This window comes from Sturnira hondurensis, unplaced genomic scaffold, assembly GCF_014824575.4.
Source record: "Sturnira hondurensis isolate 20B ecotype Veracruz unplaced genomic scaffold, ASM1482457v3 Scaffold0013299, whole genome shotgun sequence".
Classification (NCBI taxonomy): Eukaryota; Metazoa; Chordata; class Mammalia; order Chiroptera; family Phyllostomidae; genus Sturnira; species Sturnira hondurensis.
In genome coordinates, this window is record NW_028085930.1 from 5130420 (window position 1) to 5142096 (window position 11677).

The 11677-nt window shown below is 41.7% G+C and overlaps 2 pseudogenes; both read left to right on the forward strand.

Annotated features, from left to right (window-relative positions):
- Positions 1-1934: 1934 nt before the first annotated feature.
- Positions 1935-2644, forward strand: LOC118997506 (28S ribosomal protein S7, mitochondrial-like; annotated as a pseudogene).
- Positions 2645-4955: 2311 nt separating this feature from the next.
- Positions 4956-5054, forward strand: LOC118997612 (uncharacterized; annotated as a pseudogene).
- The last annotated feature ends 6623 nt before the right edge of the window (positions 5055-11677 follow it).

Consider the following 11677-nt stretch of genomic DNA (forward strand, 5'->3'; position numbering starts at 1 on the left):
AGTTTTGCTATGACACATCAGATCAGGGCACCAGAAAATCAGGATGGTGGTTGGAGAAAGATGTAACCTCAGGAGTGCAGATACGCACTAGATGAAGCCTATTGACAACGGGCAGTTAAACACTGGCTGGCCCTCCAGGGTAGATCTAAAAACATGATTCAACCATAAAGCAAGTAGGGAGATGGAGGGCCCAGGGCCAACTTGCTCACCCTGTCTAGCAAAAAATAACTGCAAGAACTAATGAGTCTCTCAGTACTCAAGGAGGAGACAAGAGGGGTCAAGACATATTAGGGGCCTGTTAGATATTGCAGGATTAAGAGCAGGAATAGCATCTCTAAGACCCAGAAGGACAGCATTCCTTTGAACATGATGCTCTACACACTTGAAAGACATTTTCAGGAAGTTTCTTGTTATGTATGAAGACAAACTCCATGAAACACAAACAAGCTTTCTAGGAAACAGGTTAAGCAGAAAAGGGAACAGAATGAGTAAAGAGAAAAAGAATTTAAGGAAACAAAAATGCAATAAATGCACTATCAGAATCAAACTCCACACTGGAATGGAAGGAAAGGACACATTTGTTGCTGCTGAACGTTGAATAGATGATGTGAAAGACAAACTGGAGAATCTTTCCAAGAATGCATGTAAAATGGACAGAAAAGGAAAAACTTTGAGAGAAAATACATAACGTGTAGAAGACAGAAAGCAGAGAATAAATATATAAAATTGGATCAGTTAGTTACAAGGGGCTAGGGACCTGCAATAGAATCAATATTATTAACTTCATAATACTGAATTCCAAAAGAAAATGGGGCCAGAGCTATAGAATTTTATCAGGGGAATTTGTAAGTGTGTGTGTGTGTGTGTGTGTGTGTGTGTGTCCAGCAGGCATAAAGCAGCAGACATCTTCAGGTCTTGAAAAATTTGCAACAGTTCAAGAAATTATTTGAGAGTATTATATATTCCAACTGACAAGGAAACAAGGTTTGGTGGCAAGCAATAAAGTCAATTAAAATACAAGTCTAAATGTTTGCCAACTGCTTTTAAATTGAATTAAAATGTCAAAAGTAGTCTTAGTAAAGAATACATATGTTGTTAAAATTCTAATTACAAAAACCTAAATGTAACAGCTCAAATTATATTAATTAAGACCAAGTAGAAAGGGAATGTAAGGAAGGAGAGAAAATCTATGTTAAATTCCTTCTTCACACAAGGAATTCAGAAGCTTTTTTAAGTTTGAATGTTACAACTTCTGAAATTGGTTTAAAATAAAGTTGGCTTAAACCCATTTTAATATATTTTAAAGAAGTATATATATTTTTGAAAACACTGGAGAAGATGAAAACAAAATATGGCTTCTATGTTAAAAATTTGAAAAAAATAAATAAAAAGAAGTTAATTTTTTAAAAATAAGACTTCATTAAAAACATCAGAAGTTATTCCCAATAACAAATATAAATGAATTAAATCTTTTTCTTGATCCTCACCTGAAGATATGTTTTCACTGATTTTAGAGAGAAAGAGAGAAACATGGATTAGTGCCCAACCAGTGGTCGAACCCCAAACCCAGAAGTTAGGTGTGCTCCCTGACTGGGGATCAAACATGCTTTCGGTGTGTGGGGCGACTCTCCAACCAACTGAAGCACCCGGCCAGCAACACTCAATCTTGATTGAGACGTCTCTTCGGGATGGGGGGTGAGGAGCAACCACTGCCACTGTGGCAGAGTCACACGAGAATGTGACAGATAATGGGAGGGTGAGTGTTTCCTTTCGACTTTGGAATAAGAAACTGTTCACACCCAGATTAATCGAGTGACGCCCAGATTAATCGAGTGACGCACAGATTTCAGACCCTGCAGAGCTTTTTCCTCCGGTTTTGTCACTCGCTCAGGCATGTCGCGGGCAGTTCCTGTGGGGTCCTGTGGCAAACGAAGATGGCTGCCCCCTGAGTGAAGGCAGTGTGCAGGCGGTCAGAACTAGCACCGGGTGTTCAGAGTGCAGTTCCACGGCTTCCAAGGCCGACCCGAGTGAGGGAGAGCCACGATGGCCCTGAATGCAGGGGTCCCCGGACTGACAAGGAGCATTCCCTCAAGCCCTGGGCAGAGGTGACAGGAACAGAAGCTTGAGGAGCAGCTCAGGAAGACTCAGCTTATCAAAGCTGCCCCAGCGCTGAAAACAGTCTCTGAGCTGGAAGTCCCATTGATCAGTAGATTCAGCAACATGATGAGGAAACGAAGCACTGGCCTGATGCCTCCTGACACAGACTCCGGACGCTGTGGAAAGGAAGCAGTTTGAGAAGTACCATGCTGCTTCTTCAGAGGAACAGGCAGCCACTGAACGCCACCTCTGCACCATCTTCCGCCAAGCACCGAAGAACTGCGGACTTGGGATTGGGCTGCTACCGGGCCTCGAGGGTGGCCATTTCCACCGGGTCCCTCTGTCGCTGTCTGGCCAGCGTCGTCGCTTCCCGGCCATGCAGTGGATGATTACTGAGTGCACGGAGAAGAAGCAGGGGCGGATGCTGATGCCAGAGCTGTGGCGTGAGCTCCTGGAGGCTTGTCACAACCAGGGCCCTGTGATGAAAAGGAAGCACGACATGCACAAGATGGCTGAGACCAGCCGGGCTCTGGCCCACTGCGGCTGATGGGAGGGGAGGGGAGGGGAGGCTCCAAGAGGAAAGCCCAGGGTTCTCTGCTGCAAGAGGCAGCGTGAGCCGCTGCTGCATGAAAACTACCTGTGCTAAATGTAGTTCCTTTTTAAGGGCAGGCTGGCAGGCCTCACAGGAAAGATAGAGCAATATGTTTATTGCTTTAGTCTTTCCCTTGTGGGCTACAACTTGCTCTCCCTGCCCCATCTCCTTGCAAAGAAGTACATGGATTTGGATTTCCTCAAAAAAACAAAACAAAACAAAAGCCAGGGCCCGTCCCACCTTGTTTTCCCTCTGGCTAGGGTGGACATTTGGGTGAAAGGAAGCATTTTAGTACCAGGAAGGTGTATTGGAACATTCTCACCCTCCTGCACTGTAGCATGCGGTGCAGTGCTGCCACTCATTAAAACTGGCTGCAGGGAATAAAATTAAAGAAAGAAAGGTCTCTGGCTTAAAAATAATATCATTACATATTTTGTTTATTACATAAACAAAGGGGTAAATAAATAGTAAGAAAATAACTTTTATTTGTGGTAATATTTTAGGGTAACCCACAACATTCCTATGAAACACATCTAGAACTCAGTAATATGTAAAATAGCTACTTTTCAATATATTGCAGAGCCCATAAAAAGTATCCCCACGAGGCTAGAAACAAAGAAATACTAAAATCCTGAATGGTAAATGTGGGAGTTTACACTGCAGTGTGGGTGGGAATTAGTCCCTGGTCTGGGAAATCTAATAATGACTTGAATTTTAATGTACATGAATTGGAAGCAAGGCTTTGGATGAATGCAAGACAGCAAGTTAGAAATGAGACCACTGCATAAGCTGAGGCTTCAAATTACAATGACTTTATTGAAAAAAGGGACTAGGAGAAACTTACCCATTGTCATAGAGGAGAACAAGGAAGCTTACATCTCTGCTTGGGCTCAGGGTATGAAAGAAAATACCCTCCCCTCAGAATTCTTATCATAAGCCTTCTCTTACATAGGTTTTGAGTTCAGATTTATACTACTTTATCTCAGATCTCCCAAGCCAAGAACTCAATTGAAAAAAATTAGTAGTAAATAAATAGGTAAAAGGAAATGCAAGATGGATATAACCTCCACAAGAGTCTCACAAATAAAGTCTTGCTAAATATGAACTCACAATCCAAAAATCACAGAACACATAACTAAATCTACCACGAATGAGATTCAGCAGACAAATCAAAAAGGATTATACCCCTATTATTACAGACCTATAAGAAGAAAACTTAAATAACAATATTTAAAATTATAAAACAAAAATGAATTGATATACATATAAAATCTATTGCTTTTCCAAACATCAACAAAAAACAATGAAAATAAGTCATTTCTAATATGGCATTTTAATAGCAAAACTTTTGGAACAAATCTAAAGAAAGCTTTTAAAGGCCTGTATAGAAAAAAACATAAGGCTTTTTTAAGAGAATATTTAAATAAGTGGGGGGATTTACCACATTCCTGGATGAGAAAACTGATAGCAAGTCTCCTCAATTTTAAGTATAAATTCAATATAAATACAAGAAAAGTATCTGCAATTTTTTGAAGAATTTGACAATTCCAGCCAGAATTCAAAGATAAAAGGCAAAGATAACCAAAATAATTTTGAACAGAAGCAGAATGGAGGGCCTTGCCTTACCAGCCATCAACACTTATGATAAAGCTGCCACAATTAAAACATGGAACTGGTGTGGGGATTTAGCACCAAGGTGTATATGAAAAATCCATGTCAAGAGAAGCATTACAAAGTACTGGGGAAAGGATAAATCAGTAAATGCTGAAACAGTGTGAAAAATTACAATTAGATTTTTCTCTCATATCAAATATAGTCAATTTCAGGTGGCTTAAACAAAAATATGAAAGGCAAAACTTTAAAACCATTTTTGGAAAAATATAGGAGAATAGTGAGGTGGGGTAGGTAGAAGAGGATTTCATAAACAGGACACAAAAAGCACAAGTTACAAAAGAAATCATAGATACTTTTGCCCATGTAAAATAAGAAAATTTGTTACAAAAAGACATCATAAAAATAGTTAAGCCACACACTGGGAGAAAATACAGGGTAGGGCAAAAGTAGGTTTACAGTTGTTCATATGGAAAATAATATGATAATTAATGAATAATAATACAAGAATAAACTGTTTTGTGTACTCACAACTGTAAACCTACTTTTGCCCAGCCCATATTTGCTACCTATTTAATCAAAGAGTATTAGAATCTAGAATATATAAAGAACTGCAAACCAAAAGAAATAAACATTTTAAGAAGTGCCCAATTACTTGCTTTGCAGCACATATATTAAAATTGGGATGATACAGAAATTAGCATGGTCCCTGCACAAAGATGACACACAAATCTGTGATGTGTTCTATATTCGTAAGCCAGACACAAAAAGACAAATACCGTATAATTCTACTTACATGAAATATTTAGAGTAGACAAATTTATAAAGACAGCAAACAGAAGTTACCAGGGTTTTCAAGAAGGGGGTATGGGAAGATACTGCTTAATAGGTAGAGCTTCTGTTTTGGAGGGTGATGAGAGAGTTTTGGAAATAGGCGACATTGTGAGTGTAATTAATGCCACTGAACTGTACACTCAAAATAATAAAAATGCAAATTTTATGTATTTTAAAATATATAACTATGTTTTTATATATTTGTTATACATATTTAACCACAATAAAAAAGCACCCAAATATTAAAGAGCACAAAAGATTCAAGTAGACATTTCAGATAACAAGAAATATGAAATGACCTAACAATATTTGAAGATTCACAACTTCACTTGCAAGTGAAAATACTCCTCACTCACCAAAGCAAAAATAATAACGTTGGACAACAGCTAGGGCTAGTAGGATAAGGAGCAACAGGAGTTTTCATACATTGCTAGTGCGACTGTCAATTGGTTCAAACATTCTGGGTACAAGGACGGCATTATTCAGTGAAGTTTAGCATGTGCTTCCTTATTATATAAGGATTAGAGTAAATATAGGCTGCCATCATAAAGATAGTAACAAAAAAATGACCAGTCTCGAAGTTTATTATCCTGATCAATGGGATAACTTAGGTCCTCATGGTCACTCAGGTTCTGGGTTCTTTTTAAGTCATTGCTCTCCCATCATGCTAGACTCCATCATTTTCTGCAAAGTTGAAGTTGGGTTACCACTGCACTTGGGTTTTGGAATGTGCAAAAAGAAAAGAGAGCATGGAGGAGGTATATCCATTGCTTGTAAGACTCTGACCCCAAAGCAGCAGAATGGAAAGCTGCTTAGATTCCATTGGTAAGAACATGGTCACATAGCCCCATCCAACTGAAAGGGAATGTGGGAAGATGTCCTGCTGAACACCATATGTGAAGATGGGGAGAAGAGATTTGAATGGACACCTGGCAGTCTCCATTGTGCTCCAGAACTCAGCAATTTCACAGCTCCTGCCTGTGTACACCAGCAGACGTACACAAGAAAGCCCTCAGACACACAATTTATAAAAGGAAGGAAAGAAAAAAAGAAAAACAGGAAACAGCCCAAAGTCCAACACTGTCGAACAGAAAAATAAATCATGGCATATTTATATACCAAAGCAAAAATGAATGAATTATTGCTACACAATTGGGAAGATGCTCCTAAGGCAATCTTAATATTCAGTTGAGTGATAGATATTAATACTTAAGTTATATGTATATGCATATATACATATGTACCTTATATTTATTATTTTGTGTATACTTACCATAACAAGGTCAACTCCTCAAAATGAACTAAACGTAACTTTCACCCAATAGGCTGGTAAAAACAAATGCTTGTTAGTATTAAATGTAGGCAAGGATGAGGGCAGATGGACAGTAAAAGTATAAATTAAAGTTATATTCTGTAGAGCATTTTGGCAGGATCTACAAACCCTTAAATTGGGGCATTCACTGCTCAGCACTAACCTAGAGAAACAACCATGGAACAAGCAACCAAGGAGGGAATGTATAAAGATGTTCAGTGAAGCTAATTTTAAATTAGAAAAAAAATGAGAATAACCCAAGGGCCACTAATGAAGGGACTACCTAAACTATGATCCAACCATACTAGTAAATACAATGCAAGAGGAAAAATAGTGAGGCGGAACTATTTGTGCTTAACATGAGTCAATCTTTAAGACCCAATGTGCAGAACAAACGAGGAAATGTTCTTAGATTTCCCATAGGTAGGGGCATGTGCGTATCATTTATTTGTTCTTTACAAATCCTATATGAGGAACTATTGTTTTAAAACCAATAAAAGAGATTTGACCATCTAAATAAAACGAAAGAAAGAAATGATGCAGCCCATCCGTTTGTTCAAAAATATGTATTGCGTATGTACACTGTGTCAGAGTCTGGGATACAGTAGTGAATTACAAAAAATAGAAGAGTCCCTTCTCTACAAAATCCAAACATTCAAAGGATTGAATTTCACCAAAAGTGAAACTTAGAAATCTCAGTACTAACCATTTCCATGTATTTTCATTAAGCAAGTACTACAGGTTCAAATTTTTTTTAATTGAGTCAACAGGAAAAGTCCAGTAATTGGTCAAAAAGCCTTGGTTTTACCCATCTGAAATATGAGGTGAGTATATATCCTGCTCCAAAGTCAGCAGGCATGTGAGAATGTCAAATCTGATCGCTCTCTTCATTAAGTGCTGCGTGTGGTTGATCAAGGAGAAGAGATGAAGGTGACTTCCCTTGCTCTTCACAAAAGTCTAAGGCATGAAAAACGAATCATTATAACAGGAAATTCAGTCCAGATCAAAATACTAGTAGATAATCACACAACTAATTGGAGAGTGAGAACTGAAGGGGGCTTACTAATGGTAAAACCCAAAAGTACTGTTCAAGGTCAATGCAGAATGTGTGTCCTTTTTAACACCTACACCAAGGATTTAATAACACTATAGGAAGCATGCTGGTTAAATCCATGTTTGTCACTTCTTGCCTATTTAAATCTTTATTTTGAAAAATTAGAATTACCAGTAGCTGCCTTTTCTAACAATAAAAAGATGAATTTCAGGTCCATAAGGTTGGCTCTGCTCATACCTCGTCTGAATGAGGTGGTCTTGATTCCCCAAACAGTGTCAGCATCGTTGTCATGGTTTGTCCATTACCACCTTTCTGTCCGTATCCTGGGTGGCTTCAAAGGCCTTAAAACACTGGCCTGAAAGTTACTCCAGCACCTGAAGCAAAGCGGTCCTGATTCCCACCACCTCCTGACAGCATCAGACACTGCTCCGCTTCCATGGTCTTCAACTCTGGAAATTCCCCCCTTGGACCCAGACCTCCCAGACTTAAAGCACACCCCTCTCCTCCATCCTCATCACCACCCTTTAGCTTCATCGTGAACCTCGGTGCTCAACCCCAGCTCAGCTTCCCCACCTCATCAAGAACATCAGATATTTCTGGCTTCACTCACCTAGTTTAGACTCGTCAAGCTCCATGGTCAGGCCATTTCAACAAAGCCAAGTCTACTACCAGAGACTCTAGAGTTGAACTCCAGTATGGTAGCCGTGAGCCACATGTGACTCCTGAGCACTTGCTATGTGGCCAGTCCAAACGCAAATGCATTTCCAGTGTAAAATGTACTGAAATTTGTACCAGACTTCAAGGCTTTAGTACAAAAATGTAAAATATCTCATTGATCATTTTTATATTGATTGCATTTGATGTGATAGTGTAATATATTGTGTTAACTCATATACAAATTAATTTCACCTGTTTCTTTTAACATTGTAATGTGGTTACCACAAAATATATAGCTTATTTTCTATCCCACCCAGCTGCTGACTAGAACTATGGAGAATAGAATCTAGCTCTCTAGGGCCAAGGGTTGGCAAAAATTAGGCGGTTGTCAAGGTCCCACAGAAGTGAGTTGTGGTGCAGAACATCCCAGAGGGGCTGGGTCACTGTGCAGGAGAGGTGAGTCGGAAACCCAGCCCTATGACACCACAGATATCTCTGTGCACCGACTGAGGGGTGGGGTGGTGGCTTGCTGAGGGAGCAGCTGATCATGTTGGGAATACCTGGAGTCTTTGCCATTTCTGCTGGTGGTGTTCACTGCTAAAACTTGATGCAGAGAAGAAAAGGGCTGGGGCAGGCAGAAAGCCTTACACCCACAACTGAGTGACAGCAAGAATAAGAAGGGTGGAAAAAAACAGGCCAGGTCATTCTACGAAGAGGGGTGCCATCCCACAGAAAGAATGATGAAGAGAGAATCAGTCACTATCAAATAATTCCAGTTATAAAAAAATAACCTCTGGAACCAAATGGATAAATGAGAACTTAAATATACTATCAGGAGATTTGAAGTTGCCTTGCTCAGGTGGCTTAGTCATCCCATACACCAAAAGATTGAGGGTTTAATCCCCAGTTGGGGAGTGTTCGGGAGACAACTGATTGATGTTTCTCTCTCACATCGATGTTTCTCTCTCTCTCTCTTTCTCTCTCTCCCTTCCTCTTTCTCTAATCAATAAAAACATATCTTTGGTGAGAATTTAAAAAATAATTTAGAAAGAGATATGGGTCTTTCGTACCCTGGAGATCTGTCTCTCATTCTGTGTCCCAGAATTAGACCCTGAGACCAAGGGTAGGATCCCAGTCTACACAGAGATGCGCTGAGTGGTCTGGGCTTTGCACCTATCCTCCAGCTTCAAGGATACAACAGCCCATGCCCCTCTTCAGGGCAATCCTCGGAAAATGTCTAACTGAAGTGGGGGTTCCAAAGGCCTCTGCCTTGACTCCAGGGGCCACCAACTCTGGAGTTCTATTTGTGCTCTAGAGCTCCCCCAGGGCTGAGGCTGAAGCCAGCCTCCAGCAGAGACCACAGCTTTGCTCAGCTCCTTCCCCAGTCCCATGCTCCCTCCTCTTCCTCTCCCCACAACCACAGTTAAGTCACTTGAACAAGACTCTTTCTCAGGCTCTGCTTCCAAGGATCTCACCAACATAGGAGGCGAAGGAAACGTGCATAGGTGAGTGGGAAGCAAGACCTTGATGGAGAAGCAGCCAATAATCGTCAAGCCAGTGACCACCACGGGGGACTGTTGGTTAATTCTTAGGGAAACTCTAGAACACACAGCTAGGAGTCATACCACATAAGGAGCCAAGAAGCTGGGCTACTTCTATACTAGTTCTCAGCAGACATTGGTCCAGGCTGCTGGGTAGGGAGGTCAAGTCCATAGCACTTCCAGAAGCGTGAGGATGGGTGGGGCAGGCCTGTGATAACTCAGAGGAAACCCTTGGGCCTCAAAGCTCGCAGGCGGAAGTCAGACCACCGTGACTGGAGTGCTAGAGCAGAGGGAATGGGGGCAGGGTACAGGTTTTCAACTCCAGCCCCAACTTCTGCTTCTGCTTTGTGAGTTCAGTGCATGGACCTTCAAAATATCTGTACTCGGCACCCAACTGACCCAAGGACACGTGGCCCCTTCTTTCCATTCTCACACACACACTGGCCACTTTCACAAAGTATTTGTTTGTGAGGTAGAGTTTACCGAGGGTTCAGCAATGATGAAGGAGGTATTTACTTTTCAGAAATACAAACATCCTCAGAGATAGCATCGCATGTTCCTCTTCTTCCAAGTTTCCCAGCCGTCCCAGAACCCTTGCTGGCCGCCTCAGTTCTGGCTACCCATGTGGACAAGGGTCCATCGGTGGGAAAGGGGGGCTTTCATTTCACAGGACTCACCCTCTTTGGAAGGTATTTACAGGTTAACAAAACAATTTTCCTCTCTATCACATTAGTGTCATGACCTGCCATTATATTGCTTTGAGTTAAGAGTTGAGTTTTAAGTTGGTGTGCTAAATTGAAGAGTAAATTCTTTACTGTGTCTCTCCTGGCTAAGTGGCTTAGCACAAGGGAAGGAGCAGGAATGCAGACACCAGCATTGCCCAGAGACCCTTCGAAAGAGATTAAGAGGTGAAGATGAGGACAATGACATCCGTCTGTTGGGCGAGGTCATCAAGAGGATGTGACCACCATTTGATTGTGGAGATGGCCATGGGCAATAGGAGGCTCCTCACCCCCTGCCCTGCCCTTGAAATGGACATCATGCCCAAGGTTCCCACAGCAGGAGCCGTTTCTAGGATGCAGCCTTGAGAGAGCAATGTGTAGCTGAGACCATTTGGACGTTATATGTGACCAAACCCCATTCGGGCCTCTGTAACAACTTTTAAGACTCTAGAGGGGAGATCATATGATCTAATCATCTTGCAGCTGCCCAGGACAAGCCTCACAGGGAAGTTCCCTTGCTTGTTTCAGCTGCCACCTACCAACCTGGCAGGGTCTGCCTCTCTTAGTCTCTTTTTGCCCTTCGTGCACAGGGGACAGTGTGTGAACCAACACAGCCACATGGGGGGAAAAGGTGTCCATTAGGAAATGATGCCCCAGAGGATGCCGGTAGGAACTGTACCCTCCCCTCTGGCACCCAGAGGATAGTGCTTACCACCTCCTCAGGAAGCCTTCACAGCGGCGAGGCAAAGCTCTCTGTTCCTGCTGCTAGTCAATAACTGTCTGAGCACCTGGTGCATTCTGGGCACCAGGGGAACTGGGGAAACAATGATGAGCAAGACAGAAAGTCCTTGTTCTGGTGGATGTTAAATTACATAAGAGATAGAGACGCCCCCCCACACAAAAAAAAAACAACTAAGCAAATATAATCAGTAAGATAGTCTCAGACAATGCCAGCTAAGAACCACATAGAAAGTAAAATATTGCATGACAGAGGGTGACTGTTGGTGGCACAGGGGGTCCAGAACCTGCTCTGGGGCCATTTGGGAGGGCATCTGTGAAAACATGACATTCACTCAGGGGATGTAAACAGAACGGGGCAGTGGGCTGAAGCCTGGTGAGTGAAGACCAAATAGCTGAAGCTGGAGGACATGGGTTTGGAAAGATGTGCAGGGTTCATTGACATGGAGCCCACATTCTTCTGAGTTATGATTTTAAGTACGGTATTCGTGGAGGTGGTTTGCTGAGGGGTTCACCTGG